This window comes from Ovis aries, chromosome 26, assembly GCF_016772045.2.
Source record: "Ovis aries strain OAR_USU_Benz2616 breed Rambouillet chromosome 26, ARS-UI_Ramb_v3.0, whole genome shotgun sequence".
NCBI lineage: Eukaryota > Metazoa > Chordata > Mammalia > Artiodactyla > Bovidae > Ovis > Ovis aries.
In genome coordinates, this window is record NC_056079.1 from 37,412,617 (window position 1) to 37,425,181 (window position 12,565).

Below are 12,565 nucleotides of genomic sequence, written 5' to 3' on the forward strand. Positions count from 1 at the left end.
TGAACCAGTGCTCGTGTCAAGGGGCTGAGTTATTCATTGACTGGGTCTTGGCCGTGGGCATCAACTCCTGACACCTGGTGATTTCCTTCACACACAGGCTGGAGGAGATGATGGCTTAATGGATGCCCTCAGGTTCTTCCAGTTCAGACGCTGGGATGTTGAGGGCACACGAGCATCAAGATCTTTCTCCTCGATCTGGAAGCTACAGTGTCATTTGTGGTGGTCTCAGGGGTGAGTGTTCCTTCTTTCCTGAGTAAGGTTCTTGTCTTGGGTCATCTGTGAAAGCTTGAATCACATTCTTCTATCATGGTACCATTCACCAGAACAGTATCTGAAATCACAGTGGAGGGGGACTTAGAGTCAGCAGTATTGCCCATTTAGCACCATGGCCTTCTGGATAGAGGGCTGAGGGACAGGAGTCTTGTCCTTTCAAGCCTCATTTTTCTGTCTCAGCTTTTCCAGGACTCATTTGGGTAGGACAGATACTCAGACAGCTTGGGTGGGTAAACTGTTATTGCAAAATTATCTTAAAAAGTTTTTTTTCTCATTGTGTAAATTTCAAGTGTACAGCATAAATATTTGATATCTGTGAACCATGTGGGTGATCCCCATCACAAGTCTGGTTACCGTCCATCACCATACAGGCGACCCCCTTTGCCTGTTTCTCCTGCCTCCCAAATCCCTTCCCACACACAATTGTCTTTCAGCTTTTGCGTTTGCTTTCTTTTCCTGTGAATTAAGATGAGTAACTTCCTAGGTTGTTAGAAAAGTCAGACTAAATTTCTGAAGCCTTTGAAATTATGATGAGCTCAGCGCTCTTATTTTTTTAAAGTGTAAATCCCTTTTGAACTCTTTATTTCTGAAAAAATTTATTGAAGTACAGTTGATGTACAATATTATGTAAGTTACAGGTATACTCACCACTCCAATTTATCTGCAATAGCAGCTTCCTGTCTTCATGTTAAGAAATCAGTCTCACCACAAAAGAGTAATAACTCAATTTTATTCTCTACATTATGGGCCTTGGGTTTCCAGAAGGTGAAATTATGACTATTGTTGATACCCAGTAGCTGATGTGATTTTATATTCATTTTGGGAGTTAAAGACATCTCAGACTTCAATGAAAAATCTTAATAGAGTAAGTGACAGATTTTAAAACTAAAAAAGAAACAGAAAAAAAAATGTGTATGTCATAATTGATATCTTACAGAATTCTGCCCCAAATGAAAAGATTTTAACCTTCAGACTTTCACCCTTAATAGCGAAGTAGGTGAGAGAAGCTATGAAAATTCCATAATTGAGCTGAAATTATGAGTCCAGCTTAAATATGTGCTTTATATCTGTGTTATTACCCTCCCCCAACCCCTCCCCCCCCCCCCCCACCCAGTATATCTCCCCTCATTGTGGCTCTGGGAGCTTATTGGATTTGTGGCTCCGTATCTTTAATTTGTTTGGGGAACCTGCCAGTGATTATTTCTGCAGCTATTGCTTCTTTCTCCTCTTTTCTCCTGGGGATTCCAGGCACAGATGTGTTGGCGCTTTTATCCGTGTCTCAGGTGCCACTTCAACTCTTTCCTGTACTTTTATTCTTCTGTTCTCACTGCGCTTTTTATACAGATATTTTCCCCTTATACCGCTTTTACTTTAGAAAATCCTCCTTTTGCTGTGTCTAATTTACTGGAATCAAGATTGCTGGGAGCAATATCAATAACCTCAGATATGCAGATGACACCACCCTTATGGCAGAAAGTGAAGAGGAGCTAAAAGCCTCTTGATGAAATTGAAAGTGGAGAGTGAAAAAGTTGGCTTAAAGCTCAACATTCAGAAAACAAAGATCATGGCATCTGATCCCATCACTTCATGGGAAATAGATGAGGAAACAGTGGAAACAGTGTCAGACTTTTTTTGGGGGGGGGGGCTCCAAAATCACTACAGATGGTGATTGCAGCCATGAAATTAAAAGATGCTTACTCCTTGGAAGGAAAGTTATGAGCAACCTAGATAGCATATTCAAAAGCAGAGACATTACTTTGCCGACTAAGGTCCGTCTCTTCAAGGCTATGGTTTTTCCAGTGGTCATGTGTGGATGTGAGAGTTGGACTGTGAAGAAAGCTGAGTGCCAAAAAATTGATGCTTTTGAACTGTGGTGTTGGAGAAGACTCTTGAGAGTCCCTTGGACTGCAAGGAGATCCAGTCAGTCCATTCTAAAGGAGATCAGTCCTGGGATTTCTTTGGAAGGACTGATGCTAAAGCTGAAACTCCAGTACTTTGGCCACCTCATGCGAAGAGTTGACTCCTTGGAAAAGACTGTGATGCTGGGAGGGATTGGGGGCAGGAGGAGAAGGGGACGACCGAGGATGAGATGGCTGGATGGCATCATGGACTCGATGGATGTGAGTCTGAGTGAACTCCTGGAGCTGGTGATGGACAGGGAGGCCTGGCGTGCTGCAGTTCATGGGCTCGCAAAGAGTCAGACACGACTGAGCAACTGAACTGAACTGAACTGAATTTATTGTTAAACCTATCTGTTGCATTTTTAATTCAATAATTATACTTCTATTCAGTTCTTTTGTGTAGATTCCAGGTATTTGATAACATCAGTCACCTTTAATCTGTTTTCTTACACGCAGCAATTATAATTGTATTAAAATTCCTTTTTGATAATTGTAGTATATCACCTAGATGGTACACTTGGAATGTATGTATTATCCATCCTTTCTCTCTAGTTTTTGTCATTTGTTCTTATCTCTTGCTGTGCTTAGTGATTTATAAAGGACCTGACATTGTATTTGAAAACTGCAAGGTCTCTGGATGCTGTTATCTCCTGCCAGAGAATACTTAATTTTCTGGTGGGCAGTAGAATAAATCTGTTCATCTAGATAGTAGTCAGCAGTCACTGTGATTGACGAGTTCAGGCAGGTGTGTTTCTCTTGACCTGACTCCTAAGGCGTTGCTCAATCAGGGCTTTGGAAGGGAGCTCAAGGTGACCTCAAGAGCGTCGCCCTGATTCCAAGAGGTCTGGATATGGGAGCCAGAGCAAGGGACCGAGGGTGGGACCCCAGTGTTAACACTGTTCTGAGAAACTTGGCTTTGCATCGGTATTCACACACACCCTTGAACGTAAGTTCATCTACACTACAGGGGTGGTAGGGTCTGCAGTCCTGTAGCCCAGAGTCTTCATTTTGTGTATGTATTAGGATCTGAGATAAGCAACCCCCCTAAGCAGTGACTTAAATAATAGTTATTTTTTTCACGTAAAATCCAGAGGTGATGACTCACCCTAAATGCAAGAGAGTCTGGGAAAATAACTGAGTCTGTAGGATTATAGGGTTGATTCTGAAGTGTGGGAGGGGTGTGCACAGGGCCAGGGGCCTGACAGGTGTCCCCTCCGTTGGCTTATCCCAAGTGCTCTCAGTGGCTGGGTGCTGGCTTAGCTCGATTGCTTGGGCAGGGCTTTGGGGAGAGAGAATTTTAGAAATCATGATGAGCTGTTATCCTAAACGCCAGTGGCAGAGTGAACAGCTAGGGGAGTAGACGCTCTGGACGGCGTCTGCAGCCTGCTGCCCTGTGTCTTTGGTGTGGACCATGCACACCGCCTGCGCCTGGACCAGGGGCACGTCTGCTGAGGACCCTGCGCTGGTCCGTTGGCTGACTGCATGCCCACTGGGTCTGTGGCAGTGACCGCCATCACTCCATTCAGGGAGCCACCCCGACGAGGCCCGTGTGTGTCGTCCGCCAGCCAGCTCTCTACGTTTGGATTAACTGGGGGCTGGCATCACTCGATGTGGCGGCTTTGCTTGTTCTCCTGCAGGGCCCCGGGTTCGGAGTCACCTCGACCACCTCTCCTTTCCCAGTGACGGATGCAAAGCCTTCACGGTGTTGGCTCCAGGGTTTTGCTCAAAGCAGAGCCCCAGGAGCTGGCGAGTCCGGTGCCCACCTTCACTCCCCGTGATGACCGAGCCAGTGGGGGCGGGTCTCACTTGCCTTCAGATCGCCCTTGCCCGACCTGGATGCCTGACACCCAAGGGTGCGACAGGGAGGTGGGGGCTGCCGGCTGAGATCTTCTGTGCCACCCCGTCCACCACTCCAACAGAAGAGCTAGTCGCCTGTAGAGAACAGGTTAGGTTCTAGGTTCTCCAAGGCCCAGTACAGCCCCAGCTGATTTCCAGGTGCAGGAAGGGACACTCCTTTGTCAAACGTCTACCACTGGCAGATAAGAAGCGGGGCTTCAGGGTACAACCGTGGAGAATCCAAGTTGCTTCTTCTCTGTCCTTCCCAAAGGAGAGCGGAGAGGCTGGGCGTCGGGAAGGCCCCCTGCTTCTGAGCTGAGGTGGAGGAGGGACAAGGGGGCTGCTCATCGCATTGCTGGCATCCACAAGAAGGGAGGGCCACCTGCACTCTGCTGGTGTCTGCTGCCTGCCCCAGGCTGGCGCAGCGCAGACCGAGCATGTGCTGGAGGGTGTGGGGGGGTCCCTTGCAGAGACCACGAACAGCCTCCCCGAGGTCAGGGTCCCTGAGAAACATTCATGCAGACTCCTGCCATGAGCAGGCTGGTGTCCTGGCCCCACAGAGGGAAGACTAGCTTGGGCTGCATTGGGCGGAGGGAGAAGGCTTTGTCTCATCAGCGTAGAGCAGCGAGACGCTGTGCCCTGGGGGCTCGGCCAGTTCTCCTCGCAGGAGGCTGGTGAGATTCTGAGCAGCTGCTCAGGGCGGAGACCCCGCCGGCGCGGCTCGGGCGTCCTCCTCCGTCCTGCTGTCGTGGGAGAGTCGGACGTCAACCCAGAAGACAACTGACCACGAGGGGAAGCGCTCAGGACAACCTCTCTGCTCTTTGGCAGGAGGAGCGGACGCAGGGAACGGAGGGCGTGGGGAGCCGACCTCCCCTTCTGCTTCTGCCCGCCCGCCTTTAACCACCGGGTTGGCCTGCTTTGCAGGGAGGCAGGAGTATCTTAGGATCAAATGCGAGATGGATGAGTTCTGTGTCTTAAACCCTCTTCTTTGGAGAAATCTCTCAATGTACACACAAGTAGAATAGAGTGAACTTTCACGAATCTGTCGCCTAGCCCAACAACTGTCAGCCTTTTGCCAGTCTTGTTTCTTCTCTCCTTCCCCAACTTTTATTAAGCTCCAGCTTCTCTTTGCAGCGGCTTCTTGTTGGGAGCACGGATCCTAGAGCACCTGGGCTCAGTAGTTGGCGGCATGTGGCTCAATAGTTGTGGTTCCCAGGCTCTAGAGCAGAGGCTTGATGGTTGTAGCACATGGGCCTAGTTGCCCCAAGGCATGTGGGATCTTCCCAGACAAGGGATCGAACTGGTGTCTCCTGCATTGACAAGCGAATTCTTTAGCACTGAGCCACCAGGGAAGCCCCGTGGGGCTATTTCTAAAGCAAATCCTAGTCATGCCATTTTATGTGTAAATAACTCTTGTTTATATTTCTAACACACAAGGGCTTTTTTTTTTCTGCAAAACCGTTATGCCATTATTGTTTACAACAAAATTAATATTAATTCCTTACTTAATGTTCTGTAACACTAACCACATTCAGATTTCCCTGGTTGTTTCAAAAGGATCGTTTCACAGTTGCTTTTCAAATTTGTGTATAAACAAGGCCCATATTTTGCATTTGGTGACTGTGTTTATAAATCTCTCTATAATGTAATTGTTCCCCTTAGGGCAGTTTCTGTTCCTCCTTCCTAACACTGCTTGATGGTGAAGTAGGTCCATCTGTCCTGTAGAAAGTGTCACCCCTTTGACTGATTTCTTCCTCATGGTGACATTTAACTTGTTTCCCTATCTCTGGTATTATTTGGAAGCTGGCAGGTAGATTTAGAAACTTGGTTAGATTCAGGTTCAGTGATTTTTAGACAAGGTACTTCATAGTGGTTATTTTAATTTTATTGACATTAAATATCATTACTTCTTAATATTATTAATATTTTAATAGCCAGAGGACCCTGAAACATTTGAAGATGGACTGAAAATAAAAGTCACTTTCTAGGGGGAAGGGACACAGTGTACAGTCTGCTGTTACTGGAAAATTAAAACCATTGGTTATTAATCAGATCAGCCTATTAAAGAGCAAAAATTCAGCCAGTTAATTTGAAGATCTAGTTGACTTTACTAAGCTACTCATGAATCAGGCAGCTTCCTGTCCGGCAAGTAGAGGAATTCTCCAAGGAGTTGTATGACATGGTTTTCCTAGGCAGAAGGAGGGTGGGGCAAGGAAGTTATTAGCAAAAGTAAGGATTATTTCAGGCCAGGACTACTACTTCTGGGGAAAGGAAATGGCAGGAGTCTTATCATGTAGACCATCTCTTTGGTGCAGACCCAGAAACCCCAGATGGGCCGATTGACATCACCTGGGGAGGTGGGAACTGCAGCCGGGCCCGGTGTGAATTCTAGGTCTAGAAGTTGTGTTTTCTGTTTCTTTATTCTTGTCTACGGCTATACCACACTGAATGTGCCTAGTCTCATCTATTTCTTTATTCTTTTATTTATATTTTAATTTGTTTATTGAAGTGTAGCTGATTTTCAGAGTTGTATTAATTATTGCTGTACAGCACAATGATTCAGTTATGCATATATATATTCTTTTAAAAATGCTGCTTTCTATTATGGCTTGTCATAGGATATGGATTATAGTTCCCTGTGTATACAGTAGGACCTTGTTTATCCATTCTCTGTATGCTAGTTTGCCTCTGCTAATCCCGCCTTCCATTCCATCCCTCCCCCAACCCACAGGGCCCCTCGACAACCACCGTCTGTTCTGTGTCTGTTTTGTTTTGATCATGTCCTGTGGTTGTGCTCAGACTGTGTGTTTGGATGAAGTGGTGGTGGTTTAGTCGCTAAGTCGTGTCTGACTCTTGTGACCCATCGACTGTAGCTTGCTGGGCTCCTCTGTCCATGAGATTTGCTGGGTTGGGCTGGGTAAGGAGAGGATGAACCAAATTGACTTCATCTTTTTCACGTATTGAATCAAAGTAAAACCTGGGAACAGCAGCCGTGGGAGTGCACCCTTTTAAACTATCTGCTGGTGGGAGCGCAAACCTTGTTCATTTCATCTTCTGTCCTCTGTATGTTTCTCATTTGATGTCATTTCCACACGTACACGTACAGTTTGACACAGATTCCTTGGGCTTGTTTTCTAAATATGATTTTTGGGGCCATAGCATTTTTCTAGAGAAAGTGCACAGTTATATCTCATTCCAGGTTATTTATCTTAACAAGGACAGATGAAAAACACTGTCTTCTGTCTTTTATGAACGAACGTCCATGAAAACCTTTAGTGTGAATTGTCACAAGTCTCCTCTGATTAGTAAAACATTAAGTTACGTAAATATTTAATAGTCCCTATAAAATTTTAGCATTTGCTAACCAATTTACTCCCCTTTGCATAAGAAATGTGTCTTGCAAATCATCCACTCAAAGGGTAGCTTTATTTATTTGTAGCTGGGGAAATAGAATTAGTTTGAAATAATTTATTATTATTATTTTGCTGAATGTAAACTTTTCCTTTGTGAGTAGTGTGCACACATGAAGTGATTTTTCTGCTGGTCAAAGAAGCTTTTGTCCATTTGATATTTGGACCTTAACCACTTTTAATACTAGTGTCCCAGAAGGGACTCTTGAATCTTACTGCTTTTTGCTTTCTTGAATTCCTGTGTTAACCTGTTCTGAATATTCCCATGATTTTTTCCCTTAGACTCAGTGTTAAGCCTAAAATACCACTCTTCTTTCACTGCATCATATCCTTGAAGAATGACAAGAACAGGAGAAAATTAATGATGTGGATTTAAAATTTTTTATCCCTTTCATCAGAGGAGATGACATTTTATAGGTAGATAAACTCTTAGGTCTTTTGGAGGAAGTGACTCTAACATTTTAAGGGAAAATATTTACATTTTTGTTGCTGTTGTTGACGTTTTTCCAGTTGATTGGCAGATTTTGCTGTTTTCAGTATGAAAAAGATGCTTGATGGTGAATGGAATTCTGTAGCCATTTAAAATATGCAGTTATGAGATGACCTGTGATAAGCGGTGGGGAGTCAGCTACAGGGAAAAAAATTATGTAATGACTTTTTCAGTGATGAAAACGAGGCTGGCAGTTTTAATCTAAATATTTTGAAATGAATAAATGAATTCTCCTTATCCACTGAAAACGTAGAGCATCTTCTTAGAATTCAGAGGTATTGTACATTAGCTTTTCAGGTAGCCAGTTCTTGTAGCAGAAAGGGCAGAGGTCCTCTTTCCATCTTGCTGACGGACTGTAGGTTTGCTTGAAAATGGAAAGTCAGTGGCTGACGTAGCCGAGGCCATCTCCCGTGTGCTTTGGCTGTGGAAGCTGAAGTTCATGCCTTTCTCTGTGACTTTTCAAATTTTTTTTTTTTTTTCAAAACTTTGGTTATTTTTGTCAGGAGTTACTTAAATGATAATGACTTGTTTATTTGCTGAGTTGGACTCCTTTATGTTTAATCATTAGCTGAAAACGTGTTTAGCACCTTTTTTGTGGAGATGACGCTCTAGCCGAGTGAGTTAGTTCAGCAAGGTGGCGGCTGACAGCTGCCTTTGCCCTGGCCCTGAATTCTGACTGCTCTCCACTGCCTGCACAGACACGCCAGGCTCCTGTTGGCAATCATTCTCCTGCGCTAGTTCTGTGATTCCCTGCCTAACGGGACTCTGGCTGAGGACCGGCCCACGTGAGATGGAGCGTCTAGGGCCTGAGTGTCTGTGCGTCTCAGAGGTGGAGCTCCAGGAATCACAGACGTCTTTGTTTTATCGCTTTCCTGGTGGCTCAGATGGTAAAGTGTTTGCCTGCAATGCGGGAGACCCATGTTCGATCCCTGGGTTGGGAAGATCCTCTGGAGAAGGAAATGGCAACCCACTCCAGTACTCTTGCTTGGAAAATCCCATGGACTGAGGAGCATGGTAGGCTACAGTCCATGGGGTCGCAAAGAGTCAGACACAACTGAGCAACTTCACTTCACTTCACTTATTGCTTTAGGGGGAGTCCTTGGGGTAGCTTGAGCTGCGCCCCAAGCCCCTGGGACCCTTGGTTGTCAAGTTGGAGATGCGCCTCACTTTGGTGCCTGTCCTGACTACCTCTTGCTCTCCATGGATGTCTGGATTTTGATTAGGGCTCCTTTGAGACGTTAATGAGGATCAAAATATTACTGAGACTATCAGGACCACTTAAATGTCTGCGTTGGGAGAGAGTCCTCTCTTTTGATTGGCTAGAAGTTCCTTTCAAGTGTTTTAGACGTTCATATTATAGCCAACAACAAAAATACGTTTAGAGAACATTGGCTTCTCACAATTAAAGTGATTAAGACAAATATTAAGTGTTGATAAACAGCCAGTTTTTTTTATTTACGATTTTAATGATGTATAATTTATATAAAGTACCCAAATCTTTTTTTTTTAATTTTTATTTTTACTTTATTTTACTTTGCAATACTGTATTGGTTTTGCCATGCATTGACATGAATCCACCACGGGTGTACATGCGATCCCAAACATGAACCCCCCCTCCCACCTCCCTCCCCACAACATCCCTCTGGGTCATCCCCGTGCACCAGCCCCAAGTGTACATACAGCTCAATGAAGTTTGCATGCAAGGATACCTTCACAGATCACTACCAAGGAGGCTCCCTGTCCACACCTCTCTCCCACTTAACACCTCCACCCTCATAAATAACTGCTATTCTGTCCTCAGATCTAATCCAGCACCTTGGAGTAGTTTTGCCCGGTGTTGAGCTTCCTGTGAGTGGTATCGTGAGGTCTGTGTTCCTTTGTGTCTGGCTGCTCTCGCCGTGTCTGTGAGATTGATGCTGGGGTTTGCTCCTGCTCGTTGCTGTGCAGTGTCTGATGGTAGGGATGTACTACAATTCACCGTTTTACTGTTGATGGACAGTTTGTGTCTATTATGCAAGGACTGCTATAAATAAAGCTCTGGGGGATACATGTGTTCTTGAATCACTGGATCCCAGGATCTCTACTTACCCTTGAGAACAACATACTCATACACAGTTTTCCACATTGTTGGTGTCTGTGTAAACCCCCACCAACACTGTATGTGACTTCCAGTTGCTCACCGGCTTTGTCAATACTTGGTTGTGCCAACAGCCAAGAAAATGCTGTCTCTGATTTAAACGTATGGTCTTTATATCCCAGAGCTCAGGGGATGCATTTTTATTAACTCCCTAAATGGTATTACTGAGGGCTTTGTTGTCCCTGAGGGTCTGTGAGAGAATAGAACATAAGTCCTGTACTCGCGGGTTTCCCGTATTCCGTCGGCACTGGAGAGAGCAGGCCGTCAGCACTGCAGTCCGGATGCCGCAGTGCGCCGTATTCGAGTCTCTCGGACTCATCTTGACGGCAGGACTGTGTCCCCTGCATTGTCAAGCGCGTCATGCACGTCTCTGGCCTCTTTTCACTTTGCCTTCCGCACTGCCGTGCTGCCCACTTTGTTCTTTCCAGCAGACTCACGGTGCCAACCCGTCTGGCTCACAGTAGCACCGTGTGCTACCTAAAAGTCTCTACATTGTCAGACTTGATTCCCTAAAATCTTGCAAATGAGTCAGGTAAATTCAGTTCTGTATTAAAATTGGATAATGACTCAGATATGCTACCTCCTCCAAGAAGTATTTTTCTTTTAAAAATAGGTCCCAGGAGACATAGTGTCTTAGCTCAAAGGAATTACTATTGATACTTGGATTTCTGATGTTTTCAGGCTAATGGGGAATTTTGAGAAGTCTGCTTCATAAATATCACATTAAGGGAAGCTATCCATTCCACCTACATATAAAGGTAGCTCGAACAGGGGAATAACTAAAAACCCAAGGAAGAAATTTCAATTAATTCCCATTTAAGGATGAGTTGGCCTCATTATATATACATTGGTTTGGGACACTTATTCTAAATGGATTGGAATAGAGTAGATGGCATAGAATCTCAGATGTGTTGAAATAGTATGCATATCTGTAAAATTCCACTTTAGATCTTGTCAATAGACTTTTCTGTAATTATAAAATTAAAGGACTTAAAGTCTTTTTTTTTCATAGTTAATATAGTACTTAGTGTGGAAATTAAATGTTTCTTTATGTTTACTCAAAACCTGGACTAATGGTAAGAATTCTGGTTTACCATCAGAACCTACCTGGTACCTGTCTGAGCAGAATTCTTAAATAAGCATCAAGATACCTCTAGATTTCAAAACCAGTTTTGAATGAGAAGGTATGGTGATAATGATACCCAATTTATTTTTCTTTCATTTGTTATAACTAAAATCTATGCACATACCTGAGTTACTTTTAGAAAACTCAGTAAACTTGATGCTTTTCCTAGTACAGGTTTTTCCCATCTTTGTTAAACCCATTTTTAGATACTTTATATTTCTGATTATATAGTCCCATGGCCAGTGATATCTTTTAAATATTTCATTTTCTGACTCTTTGTGCTGGTATGTGAAATACAGTTTATTTTTACATGCTAAATTTTGTATCTGCAACTTTGTTAAACTTATTAATTCTAATATTTTATCTGTGTTTTCTGTTGTATTTCCTACGTATATATAATCACACATCAGTAAATAATGACAGTTTTATTTCTTCTTTTCCGTCCCTTATAATTTTTATTTCTTTTTCTTGCTTTACTGCGTAGGTTGGGATCTTGAATACAGGGTTGGAGAGAAGTGGTGGTAGGCATCTTTACCTCATTCCTGATCCTGAGGGGAAATCTTTTATCATTTCACTGATAAGTCTGATGCTTGTTGGAGGGGTTTTGTAAATGTTCTTCAAATTAAAGAGGCTACCTCCTGTTCTCAGTTCTTAAGAATTTTTACCCCGTTGGAATGATGACTTTTATCACACACCTTGTCTCTACCTCGTCGCTTTAATGGGAAAATGGCAGTGCTGATGACTCACTCAGTAAGGTGTGATCTTTGGGACTTCTCTGATGGCTCAGTGGCAGAGAATCCAGGAAACACAAGTTCGATTCCTGGTCCCAGAAGATCCCACGTGCCACAGAGCAGCTGAACCGGTTGCTCCTGAGCCCGGGGGCCGCAGCTGCTGAGTCCACGTGCTGCAGCCTCTGAAGCTCTGTGCCCCAGAGCCCATGCCCCACAGCAGGAGAAGCCAGTGCAATGAGAAGCCCGCCCACGGTAGCAGACGGCAGCCCCCGCTCTGCGCGACTAGAGAAAGCCCGTAGGCAGCAACAAAGGCCCATCACAGCCAAAAATAAATAAGTAGATAAACAGCAAAAAAAAAAAAAAAAAAAGATGTGATCTTTTGGATTGTTTATTACCTGGGATGGGTTCCAGGCAGATCCTTTCACTCTCTTGCCTAATTGATGCTGGAAGAGTTGATGTTGGCAGTGGCCTTATGCCTCCTTTCTGTTCTCGTTCTGCATGGGGCCTGGTTCATTATCCTCAGAATACATTTTTGATTTTCGTTCTGTTAACTTTTCCCCCATCAGGCCTGCACTTTTCAACAGAAGCAGTCTATGTTCCAGCCCCGTATTTTGCCATGAACCCTAAGGTGACTGAGTGTTTGCGTTGAATCAGAGGAAAC

At 44.2% G+C, this 12,565-nt stretch overlaps 1 protein-coding gene across 29 annotated transcripts in view; it reads left to right on the forward strand.

Annotated features, from left to right (window-relative positions):
- CSGALNACT1 (chondroitin sulfate N-acetylgalactosaminyltransferase 1) overlaps nucleotides 1-12,565 on the forward strand; it is a 336,716-nt gene that overhangs the window by 184,693 nt on the left and 139,458 nt on the right. For 9 of the 29 annotated variants that reach the window (XM_060407077.1, XM_060407076.1, XM_027962575.3 and 6 more), the window contains one exon: nucleotides 98-231. The exons of the other annotated variants lie outside the window; for them this stretch is intronic. The gene's annotated coding sequence lies outside the window, so the exon portion shown is untranslated. The remainder of the gene's footprint in view (nucleotides 1-97; nucleotides 232-12,565) is intronic. 29 annotated transcript variants of the gene reach the window in all.